This window comes from Meriones unguiculatus, chromosome 19 (assembly GCF_030254825.1).
Source record: "Meriones unguiculatus strain TT.TT164.6M chromosome 19, Bangor_MerUng_6.1, whole genome shotgun sequence".
In the NCBI taxonomy this organism is placed as follows: Eukaryota; Metazoa; Chordata; class Mammalia; order Rodentia; family Muridae; genus Meriones; species Meriones unguiculatus.
Genome location: NC_083366.1, coordinates 59,592,120 through 59,602,943, shown reverse-complemented (window position 1 = coordinate 59,602,943; position 10,824 = coordinate 59,592,120).

Genomic DNA, 10,824 nt, shown 5'->3' with positions numbered 1-10,824 from the left:
TGTGTCTGAGTGTGTATGTGTCTGTTCATATGTGTTCAGGAGTATGCACAGGATTATATTAGAAGACAGCCTCCAGTGTCTTTCCTCAGGTGCTGTCCACTTTTTCTTGAGATGAGGTCCCTTGCTGGACTTTAACTGGCCAGGTAGGTTATGCTGACTGGCCAGCAGGCCCCAGAAATCTGCCCATCTCCACCTCCTTGTTAGTGCTGGGATTACAAATGTGCACTCCCATCATGTCTGGTTTTTTGTTTTTTTTTAATTTTTTTTAATTTCTAAATGGGTTCCTGAACTCAAACTTGGGTCCATGAGCTTGCCAGCTGAGCACTTTACTGACCAAACAATCCCTCCAGCCTGTTTTTGAACACTTTTTCTTGATAACAAGCAGATGCAAGCAGAGGGCCTCACGCTGAATGCAAGGCCATGGGTGCCTTAGGAGAAAGTAGAGAAGTTTGTGGTTCTGTAGGGTCTGCTGGGGTAGAGCCTCCCTGTGTGCTTTGGCCTGGAAGGACAGGTGCCAGGACAGTTTCTGACTGTGTAGCAAAAGGCTGTCTGCGGCATTGTTGGCCGCAAAAAGGCAGCAACTTCTATCAGCATTCCCCAGACCAAGAGCTTCCTCTCCTCATGCTGCTGCTTCCTTCCAGGCCACATCTAGCATTTAGGAGGGAAATTTTATGAAATTCTATACCCTGGCCAGCAGCCCCCAGTAAGGCCAGCAGGGATGAATGACCTTTTTATCCAGTGTGGGGTGGGACAGCTCTATTCCTAGGGTCCTTAATCACTGCTACAGACCTCTGATGACTTAGTATAGAATTTCCTTGTGTAAGTCCTGTGGCTTATAGTAACGGACCCCCACTCCCAGTCCTAGCCCATTAGGCTTGTATCCTGCTCGCAGATACCCCTGCTGGGATAGCAGCCTATTGTCACCTCCCCACATTCTCTGTTGTCCTTGTCAGGGCTTTTATAGTTATGATGAAACACCATGACCAAAAGCAAGTTGGGAAGGAAAGGGTTTATTTGGCTTACACTTCACATCTTATTCAATCGTCGAAGGAAATCAGGACAGGAACTCAAACAGGGCAGACACTTGGAGGTAGGAGCTGATGCAAAGGCCTTGGAGGGAAGGAGAGAGAAGGTGGGGAGGAAGAGGGAGAGGGCTTAGGTCACCCGGAGACACAATTCCTCTAACAAGGCCACACCTCCTAATCCTGTTCAAATAGTGCCACTCCCTGATGAGTATTCAAGTATATGAGCCTAAGGGAGCCATTCTTATTCAAACCACCACACCCAGCCTGGCTTGCTGATGAACTTTCCTCTTATTCATTCTTCATTGGACTGTAGATATGTAATGGGAAAGCACTTTGAAGTCAGCTGGATGGGACTCAGTACTGTGCTTTACCCCAGGGAGCTGTGCCGTTTCTCCGAGATCGGTAAGGTAGCTCACACCTGCAATCCCAGTGCCGGGAAGGTGTAGGCAGGAGCGGGAACTCAAGGTCACTCTTGGCTTTCAACAAGTTCAAGGCCATCCTGGGCTATTTGAAACCCTGTCCCCAAAACAAATAAGCAAACAAACTTTGATGAATTACAGGTTTCATTTTTTTTTTCCTTTGTTGGCTGAGATTTGAATGTTAAGTGTCCCCCAGACTTATTTAAGGAAACGTTTGATCTCTGGCTTGTGGCGACACGGTTGGATGCAAGTGAAAGGAAATTAAGTCACTGGGGCCCGGAAGCAGATATTGGGGGGTTGGCCCTTTCCTCTTTCCTGACTGCCATGAGGTGAGCAGGCTTCCTCACCCATGTGGTCTCACAGCCATGGGTGCCCCGTTGGCTCAGATTCAAAGCAGCTGTTCTAAGTGACCACAAATTACAACCTCTAGGACCATAAGCCCACGGCCCCCGGATCCCCCTCTGAAGCTGATTCTCTTGGCATTTTCTTATAGTAGTAGAGGTCTAACATATCTGTAACAAGAAGGTCTGAGTACTTGTGGCAGGTGGTTCAAAGGTTGGACAGTCTGCATGAGGTCAGTCCAGATCACTCATAGGACCGGTCATACGCCTCATCTGAGTCCACCACTGGCCCTGGGCTGAGAGGCTGCATGCTTAACAAGCCCCCAGGGGTTGCTGATGCTGGATCCTGACCACCCACTGCACAGGGGGACGTGACATCGGTGTTGTCTATCTTCCATGTGCCTTCACTCTCCAAACCCCGCTTATCCCGGAGGGAGGACCAGAGACCCAGGGTCCTTTCCTTGCTCTTCCATCCAGCCTTGTCAGGAGATGATTTCTGGGCCTTCAGGAGTCATATGTCAGGGGAGGAAGGAATGAAATGTGGCTGTGCGTGGCAGGGAATTGAAAATGAGAGCAGTGAACAGGATGGATGCGGTCACAGGTGTGGGGTTATAGGTCTGTGCATGGACAGGTGAATGCAGTGGCTTTGATTCAGAAAGTCTTAAAAACTAGTGGCTTTTTGAAATTTAGAATTCATGAACTCCAGATGGCTAACATGTGGGAAGAAATTGGAGGGAGGTCAAGGTTTGTCCTGGATCAGATACAAAGTATGGAAAGATTGCCAGAAAGGAGGCCAAAACCAACATGGCGCTTATGTGTGTCTGTCTGTGTCCCTCCTGACTTTCACTTCTGGAAATGTGTCCTTTCTGTACTTCATTTGCCTCTCAATGCTTCTGTCTGAGACTTGGATGTGAATCCTTCCTACACCCAGATGCCAAGTTGTCCTTGTGGCTCTAGGTTAACCCACTGGCAATGGGGCATGGGTTTTTCTATTTTGCTCTAGGCCCAGCATAAGAAGGTGCACGCCTCTCTGTCTCCTCTAATGCCTGCCCTGATGGGTTTTGCCTTCTGCCAGCCTTTCCCTCTGTGTGGAGAAACAAGGATCAGCGGTGTGTCTAGCAGTGTTCATAGCGGATGGTGATGACAGTGATTCCATTGTAGCTAATGATGGGAGACCTGACAGCTGGCTTGGCCTCTATGGTTGGTATTCTGTCTACATCAAGGAGTGTCCATGAATGAGGAACTGAAAAAGAGATTCATGAGCAAGGAACCACACAGCAATTTTTAAACATTTTTTTTTCTTCTTCGAGAATTTCATGGGATGTGTTTTGACCACATTCAGCTTCTTTCCCCCAGCTCCCGCCAGAGCCACCCTCCTCCCTACTCACACCCTCCTTGTATTCTCTCTCTCCTTTAATGTAACAGCCCAATGACTCCAATTTGTGTTGTCCATTTACTTCTGGTTGTGGAACCGTTCGCTGGAGCATAGGCTAAACTACCAGGAGCTGTATCCTTAAAGAAAACGGTTTCCCTTCTCCAGAAACCATCAGCTGTCCACAGCCCCCCAGGTAGAGGTGGCGTCTCATGGACTCTTTCCCACTCCAGGCTGGAATTTTGACTGGCTTGATGTGCAGGTCTTGTGCAGGCAACAAAAGCTGCTTGCGGGTTCAGGAGTCCAGTTGTCCTGTCTTGTTCAGAGGAACTTTTTCTTTGGTTGGTCTTCACTTCTAGCTCTTATAATCTTTGCCTCCTTCTCCTTCATGATCCTTGAACCTTGAGGAAGGATGTGATATAGAGGTCTATTGTGGGTATAAACATATTTTTGTTTTGATCTCAGGTGTAGGTTATGGGACTGATTCAGAGTGTCCACAACAGCAAACTCTTTGCCTCATGTGGGCTCTAAGAGGGGCTCTTTGCTGTAGATGGTTTAATTCTGAGGACCCTGGAGAGGGTTAAATGCCAGAGCCAGGAGAGAGAAGCAGGCTCCGAGAAAGAAGGCTGCCGCTCCTGGTTGCTGTTGGTACACTGTGATAAGAAGAAGCCAGAGATCTCCTGAAATGAATATTGGACTTACTCCAAGGAACCCGAGAACCCTAACCAGCAGGAAGTAGCTAAGGACAACTTTGGCCCTTCTTCCCACTAACCATTTTTCTCTCCTACCCCATATGGGGGTGTTGGAAGGGAGTAGTCTGGAGAAGGGAGACAGAGACATGAGAAAGCAAAAGTCATGCCAAGGTCCCATTCATAGCTGAGCCCAACTCAGTCACTCAATCTTTGCATGTTGAGCAGTTGTGAGTTTCTGCATTAACTACCACCACCATCTACTTCACAAAGAAATTTGTCTGATGAGGCCTGAGAGCTGCACTAAACTACCAGGCAGAGAAATATCAGTTTAGATATTAATTGGCAATTTGACAGTGTGCCCATTAGCAAAGCAGCAGTCATAGGATCATTCCTGAGGCCTGTGAACTCTCCAACCATGGGTTCTTGGTCAGATTTGCAGTTCTAAGCGTGTGTTTCTGAGCCTGTGGAACAGGCTTTAAACCCAGTCAGCAAGTTCTTCATTAACCCTGTAACATTCATGGTGCTATTGTACCCAACGGATATCCTTTCACACCGGTCATTACTGTAGTATCTGCCCAGCTCTTGTTCTACTTTACCAGGCTCACTATAAGGGGTAGATGGTGGTAAGGGGTTATAATTTTCTCTCTCCCTGACCACAGGCCACCCTGTTTGTTTAGGCAATCATGGAGTTTCTGACTTAGATTTTAGTTCATCCTGCTCTTCATAGGAAGCTGGGTGTTGCATAAAAAGAGCCGGCAGGAAGAGTGTATTTTGCAAGCTGAGTATAGTGGCATTGGCCTGTAATCCAGCATCAGGAAGATTGTTGTGAGTCTGAAACCATCATGAGCTACACAGTAAGTACCAGGTCAGCCAGAAATACAGAGCAAGACCTTGCCTCAAGGAAGCAGCAGCAGCAGCAGCAGCAGCAGCAGCAGCAAATGTATCTTCCAGCTGTGGGTTTGTACCACGGTGACCTGGCTCATTGTCAGAGGATCTTTATGAGGTGACCTGTCATCAGTATCTAAATAGGAAGTTCCATCTGCTTTCCCCATGCTCTGCATATACCCTCTACACATGACTGGGCACCCAAGGGCACCTCTACCATGCAGATGCTCTGCAAACAGTTGTCACATTGTATTGTTTTGGGGGTCATGACAAGGAGAGAGTCTGTAGGTGTTCTGCACAGGTGCCTCTCCCCACGTATTTTCTATCAGTGGTTGATTGAGGCCACGGGTTTGGAGCCTATGGTATGGAGGGCTATTCTCAGAAGGGAATTCAGCACGCTTTTGGACCATACCATCCTCATAAAGCCATACTCTTTCAGAGGTTGGTTGTCCTGTCTCTATTTCATTGCAGCTCTCGAATCCTTTCGTGTGATGATGGACAGGCTCTCCATTTGCTGTACCTCGTAGATCCCAGGAATGCCTACCATCTTCACGCCACTTCAAAACTAAAAGCCATTTAGTTTGCTATCTGTGAAGATAGCTAAGCACTCATTTTAACAGTGTTCAAGCATGGCAATGGATAGTCCATATTTTCTTTGGGAACAATTCCTGTGTGTTAGAAAAGTTGACCTGTCCTGGTCTGAGGACTGTTCTCTTCCTGTTTGTCAGTGGTGGCAGGTCCTGGTGATGTAACACGTGGGCCTTTGGTACAGCAGTTTAAAAAAAAAAATCACTAATGGCTCCAGAGGAAGAAAAAGTGGGAAGAAGTTAATTTAGCTATTAAGTCATAAAAACATACACCTCTTTAATTCACTGCTTCCTCCTCCATTCTTCCCAGCAGGGTTGCACCCAAAATTTTCACTGAAACAAGGTTTAGGTTTGGGTTAACTGTTGGGGCCCTGGCTCCAGCCTTACAGTGATTCCCACTGTCTGTGTGGTGATCCCTGACAGACAGAGGTGCCAGGAACAAGCTTCTCTATCCAATGACAGGGACCCTAGAATTCTCCTGCACTCTGTTTTGGTGGGGTGGGATGGGGGTGCTGCTGGCTTGCTGGAGAGGGTGTGGCCATCTGCCGTCTCCTTTTCTACCTCTGAAATTTCACTTTGATGGAGTTCCAGCGGCAGGTATAACTGCTGGCCCTGTTTACATGTGACATTTCCGTAGCAGGATTGGGATCACAGTTCTCCCCTGGTGCCTCTCAAACCCTTGTCTCATTTTAATCAATTAATTAAACTCTTGGAGTTATTGTCCAGTAGCCCAAGCTAGACTTCAACTTACTATGTAGCCCAGGCTGGCCTTGAACTTGCTGCATGTTCTCTCCGTTTCCTAAGTGCTGGGATTATAGGCATATACCACTACGCCTGGCCCAAATCCCCCTTTAAAGTAAACGTTTGTTCTTTTTGAGCCCATGCAGGAAGACTAAAGATGTGGTGGGCCTGTGGATATGTGTATCAGTTACTTAAATCTTTGGTCTCCAACACTTAATAACCCCATGTTGTGGAGTGGAAAAAGATTTAAAAAAAACTCTCTGAGTTTGCAGGCTAATTCTTGCTGAGCAACCCATTTTAGTGGGCTCAAAAGCAGCTCAGTTTCATGAGGAGCAGAGAAATAGAAGGATTTTTTTCCCCCTAGCAATACCTCCTGGACCCCATAGCCAACCTAAGAATTTATGCTTCCCGTGGGAGGCACCTTATTGATTTTCGTTGCTAAGGCTAGAGTTTCACAGTAATGTTATTTTAGACCAGGGATTGAGTGATGAGGTTCTCTTGGTAGTCCATCCATTTATGGCCGAATGTTGACCAGATACCTGCTATGTGTCACGTGCTGAGACCACAGACTCAATGATGCCTCTTTGTCTGTGTGTGTGAGTATGTGTGTGATGTTCAGCGGCCTTCAAGGAAGACAGTCATACAAAGTTCAGATTGTCATGAAATGTAGGCAGTATGGCGGTTCTCTTTGCTATGGGAATGTTTCTAGTCCTTGCCGGCCTGTAGGCCTGTAGGTACAGAAAAGGTCAAATCAGACATGACCAGCCTGTGTTGCTGCTCTTGCAGGGCCCCAGCCAGTTATCTTCTAGAGTCCCTGGCGTCATGGGCCAGCTAGTTTTCTGTCAACTTGACACAAGCTAGAAGCACCTGAAAGGAGGGCGTCTCAACTGAGAAAAGGCTTCCATAAGATCCAGTTGGAAGTCATTTTCTTAATTAGTGACCACTGTGGGGAGTGTCCAGCCCACTCTGGTGGGTGCTGTCCCTGGGCTGGTGGTCTTGGGTTCTATAAGCAAGCTGAACAAGCCATGATAAGCAATCCCATAAGCAGTGTTCCCCCACGGCCTCTGCAGTAGCTCCTGCCTCTGGGTTCCTGCTCTGCTTGCAATGCTGTCCTGTCTTCGGTCAGTGACGGACTATGATGTAGAAGAACAAGCCAGATACGATAAACCCTTCCCCCTCTCCCCCATTTGCTTCTGGTCATGGTGTTTCATCACAGCAATAGAAACCCTAACTAAGACCATCATTTGTATGTGCATTGGTTCCAGGCCCTAAGCTATGTTTTGCTCTGAGACCCATTCCTGGACATGGTTCCCTTGCATGGCCCTGAGCTCCTGCCAGAGGCATCCCAGGACATGCTTCCAGGCTGGTGGGCATCTCAGCACTCAACATCCCTGAGCTAAGGTACTCTCATGAACGTGAGAGGGGAGAGCCAGCTCACCTCTCTTTGGATCACTTGGGTGACTTCTGCCCACCTCTCCTTTTTGCATCTTTGGGATGGATTTCAGATCTAGCTCCTGCCTAAGGATAGCACTCCTGTCAGTGACTTTGAGACTTCTCATACTTTCTCTGCCTCACATCTTGGCCAGATGCCCTCTCTGCTGGCCACTGGTCAGCTTATCAAACACACTCAGCCTTAAGGCTTCTGTGTCCTCTTCTTTCTGTTGGTGTCATTTCACTTCAGGTCCTCCTTACTTGAACAGTTGTTGTGTTTTCCTAATCGTCTGTTGTTTCCCTCAACCCCGTACTTAGAGTCACTTTAAAAAATGACCATCCTTGGATGGGATCTAGTTTAGACCTTCCTTGTACAATATTCTTTTTGCTAGCTAGGGTGTTAGGGTCTCATGAAAATGACATTGCCTCTTATTGGATTTTTTTTTTAAGACAGGAAGTGTATATCGAAGTATGGCTTTAAACTTGATACACAGCTGAAGATGAGCTTGAATTTTGGATCCTCCTACCTCTGTCTCCCTGGTGCTGGGATTGTGTGTGCCACCACACCCCATGTTGTGCTAGGGGTCCAGTCTGGGGCTTCACGTATGCTAGGCAAACACTGATAGCAACAGAGCTGCATCCCCAGCCCAATTTTATCCTTTTATCCTTACAGTACTTAGTGGTAAGGTAAAGACTGTCTGGAGAGATTCCAGTGGGCTGGGTCAGGCAAGGACATCTCTGGGATGGAAAGGGAAATGGCTTGTCTTTAACAAATGGACAAGCTTTAGACAGCCAGCGGCAACCTTGTTCTCAGTGGGGGAAAGTGTGGTGGAGCTGGGAGTGAGACTGACGGGTTCTTCAGATGGGAGGTCAGGAGGCTTGCTATTGAAGAGGCTGCCAGTCAGGAAATAGAAGGAACGGAAGCTTCTAGGCAGAGCAGGGCTTTATTATGAAGGGCTGTGAAAAGCCAGAAAAGAGGTCTAGATTTAACTGCAGGAAGCTGGAAGCCATGGAAACTTTTTTTTTTTTTTTTAATGGGAATGACAATAATGAGAGAGATTCAGAGAAAAAGCCTGGCTGGCTTTGACTTTGTCAGGGGTGTGTGTGTGTGTGTGTGTGTGTGTGTGTGTGTGTGTGTTGTACTTTGAGGGGTGAAGGGCAACCCAGGGGAATTGTAGTTTCATTGAAAAGGGGTATGTGCAAGTGATAACCTTTACAAGTCTAGGAAGAAAGAAAGAAGAAAGAAAGGAAGGAAGGATGGGAGAACAAGGAAGGAAGGAAGGAAGGAAGGAAGGAAGGAAGGAAGGAAGGAAGGAAGGAAGGAAGGAAGGAAGGGACACTGGGTCTTGGGATGGAGCCGGTCTAGCCTTCAAGAAGCCTTGGGTTTGATCCCTGGCATAGCATAAAACTGGGGATGGCGGTGCATGTCTGTAATGCCAGCTCTAGGGTGGTGGAAGCAGAAAGATCAGAAGTTCAAGGTCATCTTTTGATGCACAGCAAGGCCACCTGGGCTTGTGTGAGATTCTATTTAAGAAAGAAAAGAAAAAATAAGAAAAGAAAAGAAAAGAAAAGAAAAGTTGAAGTGTGAAAATTAATTCTTTACAGGAAAGGAAAAGAGAATGATGTTGAAAATGGCACCAAGGACTATGAAGCCTATGAAGACCAGTGCCGCCCAAGAGATGAGAAGCTGGGGCTGGGGAGGGCTGTGAGTTCAGCTTTTGGCTGGAGTAGAGAAGAAAAAAGAGCTAGGATACAGGAATGGGCCTTGGGATGTACACTGAAGAGGAACTTGTAAAGGATAAAAAACCTTTCCAGCCAAGGACACACTGGTCCAGCAGGACATGCTGGTCCAGCAGCTCATGGCTGGAGCACGGCATCTCCTCTTGCCATGGCAGTGCCAGCCCTGGCTCCTGTTTGCTGCTGTGCAAAGCAGTGCAGGCTGTGATTTCAACCATGGCCTCCTTCATCAGCTCAGTGGCCATGCTACCAACTTCTTAAGCTGGTGCTTAAGAGTTATCAGATTCAATTTGATTATTATTATATTTGTAGTTATTTACTTATTTGTGTGTGTGTGTATGCACGTGTGCCTGTGCCACAGCATTCCGGAAGACAACATGGTGAGCATCAGCTCTCTCCTCCACCATGTGGGCCCAGAGGCGGAAGTCAGGCCATTTAGTTCCTGACCTTGGGAACAGGTAACTTATCTGTTTACTTTGATCTCATCTCATGAACACCAGGCTGGCAGATACAGCAAGGAACAGTTTAGGGATTCCCAGATTAGTCTGTCCAAACAATGGAAAAAGCATTAATTTGGTGTAACCAGCCATATCACAAATATTGTATGGTACACACATACCAAAACATGTTACTAGCTCTCTGAAACTCAGATGTACCTGTGCATTCTGTATTCTATTAGCTGGTTTTGTCCTCTGATGCATTTTCTGATGAGGCTGCAAGTATGTCATGTGTGTATGTCGTGTGTGTGTGTGTGTGTGTGTGTGTGTGTGTGTGTATGTGTGTGTGTGTGTGTGTGTGTGTGTGTGTGCATCCTAATACGTGTACGCATGTGATGAGGGCACATGTGCACAAGAGAGGCCAGAGGTCTCTGTCAGGGGGGTCCCTCTTTTACTTCTCCACTTTTTGTTTTGTTTTTGAGACAAGGTCTGTCAGTGAGCCAGGATCTTACTGTTTAGCTATACTGGCTAGCCTGTGAGCCCCAGTGTCTTCCTGCCTCTGCCTCCCCTCAATGGGGTCACAGGCACAAGCCAAACCCGGCTAAATCATGTTCTCCTGCCTGTGTTTTAAGCTCTTTACTGGCTGAACCATCTCCCAGCCCCACCCCCACCATTCTTTTTGAGACAGAATCTTACTTTGTAGACCAGGCTGGCCTAGAACTTGTTAGGTAGCCTCAAATGCCAACTACCTCAGGCCCCCCTGGGGCAGGCATTCCTGGCATGAGCCACCACACCAGGCCACGATCATGTCTTGCCTCAGCTGAGAGGCCTCTTCCTAAGAAACATTCCTTTCTCCCTTTTCGTTCCCTCCCATTGACTCACGTGCTGCTATTTAGATCCAAGAGGCAATTGTTCCACACCTACCATATGTTTGACGGGACACAAAGCATTTTGCGCACGCAGTATCAGCAGCTTGCAGCTTGTTCAGGGGATATAGCACTTGAAATAAGGTGCTTTTGGCAGAGTGTCATGAATTTGAAATAATTTTGCCAACGATCTAAACAGTATGATGGTATTTTCAGGCACGCAATAAAACAGTGTGGTGGAAACCCACATACAGCCAAGGTAGAGCCTTTACGTGAAGTCATTCCTTTGCT